The sequence below is a fragment of the Triticum urartu genome, chromosome 6 (assembly GCF_003073215.2).
Source record: "Triticum urartu cultivar G1812 chromosome 6, Tu2.1, whole genome shotgun sequence".
NCBI lineage: Eukaryota > Viridiplantae > Streptophyta > Magnoliopsida > Poales > Poaceae > Triticum > Triticum urartu.
Window position 1 is genome coordinate 349842163 of NC_053027.1, and position 12320 is coordinate 349854482.

Sequence of the window (12320 nt, forward strand, 5' to 3'; positions counted from 1 at the left end):
TGTGTTTTCCTGCAATTCTCACAAACACGTTAGTCCCTCAACTAGGTTTGTCGTCAATACTCCAAAACCAACTAGGGGTGGCACTAGATGCACTTACAATCTCCCCCTTTTTGGTGATTGATGACAAACTAGTTGAAGTTTTCAACGGGGAACATAATTTGTGAAATAGTAAAGGAATTTGTCTTCATAAGTTGCAAGGGCTCCCCCTGAAGATGTGCATATAAGTAATTTGCCTTTTGAATGCAAATGCACATGGCAGGTTGTACTTGTGGAGATCCACTTCAACTTATGATGACAATCCACTATGCATGTGAAAGTATATGAAGATAATGACATGCATAATGGAAAATGGACGTCTGCAGTAAGAGATGAGTGCGGAATTTATCGTCGCACATGCGGAATTTATCTTCGCATAACGGAGTGACAAGCAGGTAGCAGACGGCCATCAATGCTAAGTGTTACAACTCAAAGAAGCAAATGTAGAAAAAACGGGAGTTGTAAGCACGAAGCAAAATGTAGCAAAATATAGTGGCACCCGCCCAAAGTGACCCGCTTGAAGACTATAAACATCATGCTTCTCCCCCTTTTGTCAGTGATGACCAAAAAGGTTTGAAGACATAGAGTTCCCTACGCGTTCCCAGGCGCAGCAGGGTCGGTGGAGTTGTTTGGTGGCGGTGCAGATGAGCTTGGTGCAGATTCGACGTGTGTTGAAGCAGGTGGAGATGATGTCACGTCGTCGTCTTCTTCAATAATCTGGGCAGACACGGTGGCAGCAGAAGAAGAGAATTCTGACTCTTCAAGTGATGGTGTGCTTCGCATCACAGCTCTTCTTGGAGGCGTGGAGTCAAATTGGAATCTCTCTCTGAAGCCATCCTCTTGCAGTTCAGCTTCATTGCTCATCATGGTGAGGCCTTTCCAAGTGCGGCGACAGGTCTCGTGTGCGACAAACGCATTCTTGGTTGCCAGATTTCTGATGCGATTGACGTCTTGCATGATGCTTCTCATCTGCCGTTTGAGCTAGTCGTGATGCCTATCTTGCTTTTGGTGAAGAGCCACAAGAATCTCTCGGTCATTAAGTGTTCGAACGCGCTTCTTGGGTCTCTTGGCAGCTGTGCTGTCAGTGGCTTCAGTTGATGCAGGGGCACGTGTGGTGCCAGCCATTGGATACACTCGGGAGAGAGCTTCAACACCTTCAATATTTTGAGTGAAGCTCTGGTGTTCTGCATTTTGAAGACTTAATGGTTGCTTGCCAGGCTCTGGATATATTGCTTCAGCAGATGTGTCCACATCTGGCAAAAATATCCTATGGTTGCGGGCTGAGGGTTGATAGGAGATTGCAGAGTGAAGCTTGATCAGCCACATAACCCAAGGAGCATAGAACTTTAATCCAAACAGTTCTGAGGCAGACGCTGCAAAGTGACGGATGAAGAGATCCTGTGCATTGAAGCATTTGCCATGTAGAATGCAGAAGATGAGAGTATTCATTGCACCATCAATTGTAGCATATCGAGAGTGTCCCTTTACAGGCCATAGAGTCCGCCTTATGATATGATATATTGTTCTGGGCAGGTACCCTAAGTCTTCAACGAAGAACCTAGTTGGATAGGGTGCATTCGGAGGCAGTGGCTTCATCATTGAGAGCATCTGACTCATATCTGGCTCAGGACGCTGAAATATGCTCTCAATTGCTTCAGCATGGAGTTGGCACCCTTCTTCAAAGAATTCGCCAGGAGTGGGAAGGCCGGTAAGCTCAATTAGGTCGAAAGCATTGGCTTCATGATGGATATTGCCTGTCATCCACTCCAGAATCCATGTCTTCGGATCTCTGTTATAGCCTTTGATATGCACAGTGGCATAGAACTGGAGCAGAAGCTCTTCGTTCCAGTGCTCTTCATCAGTGATAAATGGCAGCAAACCCACTTGCTTGAAGCAATCCAGTGCTTCTTCCAGACCAGGCAGACCAGCAACAGCTTCAACCTCAAGGCGCTTGTGAGGAAAGATGCGGCCTTGGTTGTAAAGGATGCATGAATAATAGTTGCGCTGTTGATGGCTCCAGAACCTATCTGATACAATCCGTTCCCTTGAATAAGGGTTCTTGGAGCGGTCGAAAAACGTGTTATCTGCCCTGAAGCCGTTGATGTTGAAGGAACCAGGAGCTGATGCAGGACCTGGGAACCTTGGCAGTCGTGGGATCGGCTTCTGGACCTGGGGTCTGTACGCAATATGATAGTTGAATTGTGGTCCTGCAGCAGACTCAGGCATAGAATGTTCGGGAGCAGTAGCTTCATTGTCTTCTGAAGCTATTGTTGGGTTGGGCTCCACATTTGCTTCGGCGTTGTTTGTGGCAGCCTCAACATTTGCAGACTCAGGCACGTTCTCCTGGAGAACTGCTTCTTGTTGGTGTGGGGGAGTTGGAGCTTGTGGTATCTCTGCATGCTCTTCGGCTGATGCAGCCGGAATGTCGTCAGCAGCCTACGGAATTTGGGCGACGCTTGTGGAGTTGCAGTGGGCTGTGGCTCATCTTCCTCCAGTGGGCGATCTGCCCATGATGCTGCTTGTGTGATTGGCGTCAAGGGACGACCAATACTGATCAGTTCGCTTGCCTCAAGCTGAGGAAGGGCTGCATCACCTTGCACATTGTCTTGGAGACCAATGTTTTCAGCAGCGTAGGGTTCGTCTGCTGGAATGTCTTCAGTGTTGGGTTCATGCACAGTCAACTGACGATCTGTGTCAGGATAGCGGACGCAGAGAGGTTCAACTATCAGGGGCTCTGTGGGAGCAGCCCGAGATTTCTTGGTCTTGCGCTTCTTGATGATGGGTTCAGAAGGAGAGGCTTCAGAATGTTTTCTCTTCTTAGCTTCAGCCTCTGCAGTCCGTGTCTTCTTGTGCTGTGAGGCGGTTGATCGACTCTTTGGCTTCGAGCCAGTCGTTGCAGTGGGGAAGACAATCGGAGCAGTTTCTGACCTTGGCGCTTCAGGTTCGGGCACAGCCGCCTTCTTTGTCTTCTTCGCGGCCATCCTGGGGTCAATGCCGGGACGCCCAAGTGCCTTTCGCTTTTCTGCCTCATTGTAGGCTTGCACGCAGCAATCAGCCAAAGTCTTCATGCGTTCTCGCGAGCCTTGAGCTTCGGCACGCGTCTTCAGGAAGTTCTCTTTCAGCTCGTGCAACATGATCTTGAAGTTTTTCACTTCTTGCACACTGAGCTTGGCCACGTGCTTCTTGAACTGAGCCTTTTCATGATCAATTTTCTGCTTCAGTTCTACAATTCGCTGGGCTATTGCAAGTTCTGAAGCAATTGCATCTTGAAAGGCAACGCTGAGGCCTATGGGTAGCTGCAGATCATTGAAGCTTATGTCTGGTGTGTCAAACCATTCATCGATGAAGTTGTGGATGATGGCGACATCAAACAGAGGCAGATTGTTGAAGATTTCAGCCTCCTCCTTGCTCTTGATGAGCTGCTCAAGAGCATCATCTCCAAGATCTTCATCGCTTGAGAGATCAATGGCTTCGCAGCGCAGAATGTCAGCAGCTATGAGCTCTTTGCCTGTGTGTGGCTGAGGCTTCTTGGCTTCTTGGGGCTTGGACACTCGTGATAAGCCTTCTGACTGCACACTGGCTTCAGGAGGTGCAGTTGCTAAAGGCTTCACTCTTGCGATCTTGGGAGAAGCGGCTGGCTTTGAAGCTTTTGGAGCTTTTGGCTTCTTCTGCTTTGGCTTCGGAGCAGCAGGGGCGTCATCTGACTCAGTATCTGCTGGAGGGTCATTCACAGCAGTCCCTTGGACTAGGATGCGAGTGATGAGGCCTGCAAGATTGGCATACGGCCCGATGATATTGGGATCGGCGTTGCGTGTGCCATCTGCCCTTGGTGAGGAGGGACCAGGGTTGAAGTCAAGCCCAAATTTCTTCTTGTTTATCTTCGCTGACTGTTGTGCAAACTGAAAGTTGCGCTTGAAGAGATTATCATCGCGGCACCAGAGAAGTGATGACGGATGTGCCTCAGCTGGCTGTGGTCCTCTCACCATGCATGGACTACAGAAGACGTGTGCTATTGAGGCATGGGGCTATCTGTCTCTGGACCTGGTAGAACTTCTTGGTATAATACTCTGCCCACATGTCGTCAATTGAATGGGGAACACTTCGTCGCATCATGTTTGCCTGAGATGTACGAAGCGGTAGTGGAACCATTGCTCTGCCCAATATCTTCGAATCCATTGGATTCGTGTCTTGCGCTGACCATAGCTTTCTTCAGGGATCAGTTTTGTACATCTCTGCCAATTCATCAGGCAGATCTTTGGACGTTTCACCACGTCGCTGTCTGCCTCCCTTCCTTGCTGCTGTTTCTGAAGCCATGAATAACTTGGAAGGCTTCAAGATGTTCAAAGGCTTCAAAGGCTTCCTTTTGCAAGAACTGGCTTCAGGAGAGTTGATGTGATGCTGCAAGTACTCTGCAAATGAATGCAGACTATGAGAACCAAAGGATTCTCCCACGGACATGTACCTGTGACAGCATTAAGGTGCGAGGGAAGGGGAAGAGGTCATATGCATTCTCAGAAGATTTTGAAGATAAATCGGTTTAGAAGACATAGACCTCATTGTGCGAAGACATTCACTCACAGATAAGAAGTTGGTTCCAGATTTGTACGAACCCACAGATCAGTACAAGTGAGGAATCTAACTACCTTATGAAGCACAAGTGAATATACTAGGCATGTCATGAGATGTAGCGAGATAACTAACTGATGTGAAGAGAAACTCCTTATGGAAGAAAGTGACTGAACTATGGGATCAAAAGAGGCTGTAAAAAGAGGTTTTATTTACCACACTTGGAACTGCTAGACGAAGTGAGAGTTGAGGTCGAGCAGTTCGATCCTCCGTGCCCTAACTTGGCGACGGAAGACACCTACGGCGACGGCGGAGAGAGCGATGTCCGCTGTCGGCATGAAAACGGCGTCGGAGAGGTTGCGGCAGTGAAGCGCTTCGTCGCCGGCGTCGTCGAGTGCTAGCGGTGGCGCTAGGGTTCGTGCGAGGGTGGAAGAAGGAGATAATGACCGCAGTGAATCGTATATTTATAGGGATAGATGTGGCACTGCGCTATTACGCAGGTACCCCTGGCGGTTCGCATTTGAGGCACGCGTGGCCAGTTAGAGGACGATTGGGATTTGTTCCATGTACCACGCACGCCTAAATTGTCAGGCGGTCGTTCCTGCTTCTCCGGATCTTATGTGGAGGAATGAGCATTAAAAACGGACTTTTATGGTTGTCACTATGTCTTCAGCTAACAAGGACACAATGAAGACATTTGACAGTTACAACAGAATGCATATGACTTGGAGAGATAGAGTTTGAGATAGAAAGCATAGATAGGTTAGGGTCCGATCACATTCACTTAGTTCAAAAGATTCAACCAAGAAGACATAGCTATAAGTGAATGATGTAGAGGACAGAACATCAGTACATATATATCCATATAATCAACGCAGTGAAGATAATCATGAAGACATATTGAGAATGAAACCAAACCAATTGTGAAGACATTGAGAGGTAACGCCATGAGAGAAACACTTCAAAATGGAACGTTTGGTGGTGGCGTTACCCACCGTATAGGAAGTATTAGACCCAGACACGGCGCACAATTATCGTGGCGCTCCGAAGTCAAATTCCACATTAATGTATTCACACTTAGAACGTATGTCTTCATTGTTTGAAGATATACACTACTTCGTGTGTTGCACATCTAAGTCATCAATATGCTTAAGTGTTAGGATGTGTGCCTGATCACAGGACATTTGAGGATTCCAAGATATTTAGCTCACACCGTAACTTGCAAAATCTCTTCTCATCCAAGGGCTTTGTGAAGATATCTGCCAATTGCTCTTCAGTGTTGACGTGTATGATATCAATGTCTTCCTTCACAACATGATCTCTGAGAAAGTGATGAAGAATTTCAATGTGCTTTGTCTTCGAGTGCTGAACTGGGTTGTTGGAAATCTTGATGGCGCTTTCGTTGTCGCAGTAAAGTGGCACTTGCTTCAGATGAATGCCATAACCCTTGAGTGTTTGCTTCATCCACAGAAGCTGAGCGCAGCAAGATCCAGCAGCAATGTATTCAGATTCAGCAGTGGAGAGTGATACACAGTTCTGCTTCTTTGAAGACCAACATACAAGTGATCGTCCCAGAAAGTGACATGTGCCTGATGTAGACTTGTGATCAACTTTGTCACCAGCATAATCAGCATCCGAAAATCCAACTAAATCAAACTCTGAGCCCTTTGGATACCATAATCCTAGAGTTGGGGTGTGAGCCAAATATCGAAGAATTCGCTTCACAGCTAAGTGATGCGACTCCTTTGGTGTCGCTTGAAATCGAGCACACATGCAAATACTAAGCATGATATCTGGCCTAGATGCACATAAATAAAGCAAAGACCCAATCATGGAGCGGTATACCTTTTGATCGAACTCTTTACCATTGTCGTCGGGACCCAGATGATGCTTGGCTGGCATTGGTGTTGTGAAGCCTTTGCAGTCTTGCATACCGAACTTCTTCAGGCACTCTTTAAGATATTTCTCTTGAGATATGAAGATGCCGTTGCGTTGTTGCCGTATTTGAAGACCGAGAAAGAACTTCAGCTCCCCCATCATGGACATCTGATATTGCTCTTGCATCATATATCCAAACTCTTCACTATACTTCTGAATGGTGCAGCCGAAGATAATGTCATCCACATATATTTGGCACACAAACAGTTCACCATCATATGTCTTCGTGAAAAGAGTGGGATCCAGGGAACTAGGTATGAAGCCTTTGCTTTTCAGAAAGTACTTGAGTGTATCATACCAGGCCCTAGGGGCTTGTTTGAGGCCATACAGTGCCTTGTTGAGCTTGTATACCATATCAGGATGTTTTGGATTTTCAAAGCCAGGTGGTTGTGCAACATACACTTCTTCTTCAATCTTGCCATTGAGAAAGGCACTTTTCACATCCATCTGATAGAGAAATATGTTATGATGATTTGCATAGGCCAGCAGTATGCGTATGGCTTCAAGCCTAGCCACAGGAGCAAATGTTTCATCGAAGTCAATGCCCTCCACTTGAGTATATCCTTGAGCAACGAGACGAGCTTTGTTTCTGACAACTTGACCATGCTCATCTTGCTTGTTGCGGTATATCCATTTGGTGCCTATTATGTTGTGCTTCCGTGGATCAGGACGCTTAACCAGTTCCCATACATTATTCAGCTCAAACTGTTGAAGCTCTTCTTGCATAGCTTGAATCCATTCAGGTTCCATGAAGGCTTCTTCAACTTTCTTGGGTTCTGATATTGAGACGAATGCGAAATGCCCACAGAAGTTTGTTAGCTGAGTTGCCCTTGAACGAGTGAGTGGACCAGGTGCATTGATGCTGTCCAGTATTTTGTCAATTTGTACTTCATTTGCAACACGAGGGTGTGTGGGGCGAAGACTTTGCTCTTGCTGATCTATGTGGTCATTTGAAGGTATATCGTCAGGCTGAGCATTGTCTTCATGTGGATCAGGTGCTGAGATGATAAGTTCTTCTTCAGGATGAGCTTTAGAAGGTACAATTTCTCCAGTTCCCATAAGCTTGATTGATTCATTTGCTGGAACTTCATCTAGCACATTTGGCAATTGCTCTCTTTGTGATCCATTGGTTTCATCAAATCGCACATCCACTGTTTCAACCACTTTGTAGTGGAAGAGATTGAAGACTCTGTAGGAGTGCGAATCCTTTCCATATCCAAGCATGAAGCCTTCATGTGCTTTTGGTGCAAACTTTGAGGTGTGGTGTGGGTCCTTGATCCAGCATTTTGCGCCAAATACTCTGAAATAACTGACATTTGGCTTCTTGCCAGTTAGGAGTTCATAGGATGTCTTGTTCAGAAGCTTGTGAAGATAAACACGATTGATTGTATGGCATGCAGTATCAATGGCTTCAGTCTAGAACTTTCTTGGAGTCTTGTATTCATCTAGCATTGTTCTGGCCATCTCAATGAGTGTTCTGTTCTTGCGTTCGACGACGCCATTCTGCTGTGGCGTGTATGGAGCTGAGAATTCATGTGTGATGCCCAAGGTATCCAGATATGTATCAAGGCCAGTGTTCTTGAATTCAGTGCCATTGTCACTTCTGATGTGCTTTATCTTGGCACCAAAATTGTTCATAGCTCGATTTGCGAAGCGTCTGAAGACATCCTGCACTTCAGTCTTGTAAAGGATTATGTGCACCCAAGTATATCTAGAATAATCATCAACAATTACGAAGCCATAGAGGCATGCAGAAGTAGTAAAAGTTGAGTAGTGAGTGGGACCGAAAAGATCCATGTGGAGCAGTTCGAAGGGTTGAGTAGTGGTCATGATTGTCTTCGAAGGATGTTTTGCCCTTGTCATCTTCCCTGCTTCACAGGCACCGCATAAGTGATCTTTCTTGAACTTGACGCCCTCGATGCCTATGACGTGCTTTTTCTTCGCAAGGGTGTGGAGGTTCCTCATGCCAGCATGCCCAAGCCTTCGATGCCAAAGCCAGCATTCTGAAGCTTTTGCAAGAAGACATACTGCAAGTTGTGGTCCTGCTGAGAAATCTACCACATACAAATCACCTTTCCTATACCCTTCAAACACTAGAGATTTGTCAGATTCCATTAGCACCAGGCAGCGATATTTGCCAAACATTACAATCATATTCAAATCGCAAAGCATTGAGACAGACATTAAGTTGAAGCCAAGGGATTCAACAAGCATGAATTTATCCATGTGTTGATCCTTTGAGATTGCAACTCTACCTAGACCCAATACCTTACTTTTACCAGTGTCAGCGAATGTAATGTGGCTCTTGTCGGATGGACGTAAAGTTGAGTCCATAAGAAGGCTTCTTCTGCCAGTCATGTGATTTGTACACCCACTGTCAATAATCCATTCTGAAGACTTTGAAGTCGCTGGTGTCGTACCCTACAGTGCAGTTAGGGGGATAGGCTTCACGAAGAGTGTTGTGAAGCATAAATATTTGACGAACCAGTGGGTTATGAAAACTTAGATCCAGATTAGGACTAATGGGGAGAATAGCATGCGATTCAGGAACGAAGTACATAATGATGCCATTTGGGCAGTTTATCTTGCGCCCCACAAGATTTTTATGGTCCACAGCAATAGCGTCAGACGATTTTGTTTTTGTGCTGGAGACCTTTCCCTGCAAAAGAGAGTTAAGCTTTCTTAACCACCCACATCTTCAAGGGTGGCTTAGAAGCTATGAGTCTAAGTGCAGCATCTGAGAATTTTGGCTTTGAAGCCTTAGCAAATAGTCTAGCAGGGGGACAATAATACTCATAGGCATAAGCAGAATAATTTTTGGTCATATGAACATGACGGTTCGATGAACCGCTCTCATATTCATATGCCTGAGTGTGGTTTCCCTGCAAAACATTTGCGTTAGTGTGACTCAGGTGAGTCCTCTGTCTGTATGAAGCCTTTGGACCGAGGTTTGTCTTCTTCAAGTGAGGTGTCATGAAGACATTCACAGGAAGATTTTCCAGACATGTTTTCGGAACCCAGATCTTCTTCATAGGCGGTCCATTCCTGCAGTTAGTACCAATGTACCTGGCAAACACTTCACCATTCTGATTCTTAAACAGTTTATAGTTTGCATCAAAGGATTCATCAATGATAATTGGGTTAGCACTAGTGAAGCCAGATAAATTGGATGGATCTGCTGAAAGTTCCTTTGCAGCAACCCATGTAGTTTTGGGGTACTGCTCAGGTTTCCAGTAAGAGCCATCTGCATTGATTTTCCTCACGAACCCAACACCCTCTTTCCTAGGGTTTCGGTTCAGAATCTGCTTCTTAAGGACATCACATAATGTTTGATGCCCTTTCAGACTTTTGTACATCCCTATTTCAAGCAATGTCTTCAACCTAGCATTCTCATCAGCAATAGCAGTGGTATCCTCAGCAGAGGGGTTAGTTGCCACATCAACAGTTGAAGATATTGGAACAGTAGTAGCAGTGGAACATTCAGCAACAGAATTAGCATTATTACGCTCAATGCATTTAAGACATGGTGGTTCAAATCCTTCCTGAGCGGGACTGATCTGTTCAGCGCGAAGTGACTCGTTTTCCTTTTGAAGATCTTCATGAGCCACCCTCAATTTCTCAAGTTCTTGCTTCCTTTGAAGATAGTCATAGGAAAGCTTTTCATGAGTTGTTGAGAGAGTATCATGACGATCTTCAAGTTCCTGATACTTAACGTGAAGGTTTTTTATGTCTTCAATTAAGGATTCAGATCGAGTCATTTCAGCACCCAACAGATCATCGCTTCTGTCTAACAGTTTTTGAATGTGTTCCATAGCTTTCTGTTGTTCAGTTGCAATTTTAGCAAGTGTTTTGTAGCTAGGTTTTGAATCACATTCAGAGTCATCGTCACTAGATGTTTCATAGCGAGTGGTGCATGTGTTTACCTTGGCACCGCGTGCCATGAAGCAGTAGGTAGGAGTGGAGTCGTTCTTGTCATTTGCGTCGGTGTCGGTGATGCAATTATTGTCTTCAGTGTTGAAGATGGACTTGGCGACATATGCTGTAGCCAGACTCGCCATGCCAGAATCAGACTCCTCCTCAGATTCCACCTCTGCCTCCTCAGATGCGGATTCCTCCTCTGAATCCATCTCCTTGCCTACAAACGCACGCGCCTTGCCAGATGAGCTCTTCTTGTGTGATGAAGACTTTGATGAAGACTTGGAAGAAGACTTTGAGTTTTTCTTCTTTTTCTTGTCGTCAGAATCATATTCCTTGCTCTTCTTCTTCCTTCTATTCTCATTGTCCCACTGTGGACACTCAGAGATGAAGTGCCCAGTTTTCTTGCACTTGTGACATGTTTTCTTCTTGTAGTCATGAGCAGAAGCTTCATCATTCCTTGAGCTTGATCGTGAAGATTTTCTGAAGCCTTTCTTCTTGGTGAATTTTTGAAACTTCTTCACTAGCATTGCAAGTTCTCTTCCAATGTCTTTAGGATCATCAGAACTGCAGTCAGATTCTTCTTCAGATGAGGAGACAGCTTTTGCCTTCAAGGCACGAGTTCGCCCATAGTTTGGACCATAGATATCTCTTTTCTCAGAAAGCTGAAACTCATGTGTGTTGAGCCTCTCAAGTATGTCAGACGGATCAAGTGTCTTGAAATCAGGACGTTCTTGAATCATCAGGGCCAGAATGTCAAACAAACTATCAAGTGATCTCAGCAGCGTCTTGACGATTTCATGTTTGGTGATCTCAGTAGCGCCGAGGGCTTGAAGCTCATTTGTGATGTCAGTGAGCCGATCAAAGGTGTGCTGGACATTCTCATTGTCATTTCGTTTGAAGCGGTTGAAGAGATTGCGAAGGACACTGATTTTTTGATCTCTCTGGGTTGATATGCCTTCATTAACTTTGGAGAGCCAATCCCAGACCAGTTTGGATGTCTTCAAGGCACTTACACGGCCATACTGTCCTTTGGTCAGATGACCACAGATGATATTCTTGGCAGTAGAGTCCAGTTGAACGAACTTCTTGACATCAGCAGTAGTGACACCTTCTCCAGCCTTGGGAACGCCGTTTTCGACGACATACCATAGGTCGACGTCAATGGCTTCAAGATGCATGCGCATCTTATTCTTCCAGTAGGGATATTCAGTTCCATCGAAGACGAGACAAGCAGCGGAGACTTTGATTATCCCTGCAGTCGACATAGCTAAAACTCCAGGTGGTTAAACCGAATCACAGAGAACAAGAAAGCACCTAGCTCTGATACCAATTGAAAGTGCGTTATATCGACTAGAGGGGAGGTGAATAGGCGATTTTTATGAAAGTCTTCAAAACGTGAGAGTAGTGAAGACAAATAGTGAAGATCATGCCTATTACTATGCAGCGGAAGTTAGATTACACTATGCCAGCCATGGTCATATATTCAATAGAGTGAAAGCGCAATGACAAACAGCTTCAGTGTAATAAGGATCAGGTAGGAAGAAGTTATGAAGCCGAACAGATCATACATTCATGTTGTGAAGACAAAAGATAAAGCAAGCATGCAATGGCTTCACAATGAATAACTGTAAGTGAAAGGAAATGAAGATGAAACCAGTGACACGTTGAAGACAATGATTTGTTGGACCAGTTCCAGTTGATGTGACAACTGTACGTCTGGTTGGAGCGGCTAGGTATTTAAACCAAAGGACACACAGTCCCAGACACCCAGTCAAGGACACTTAGTCCAAGACACCCAGTCCTCACCGTTTTCTCCTTGAGCTAAGGTCACACAGACCTCGCCCAATCACTCAGGTAAGTCT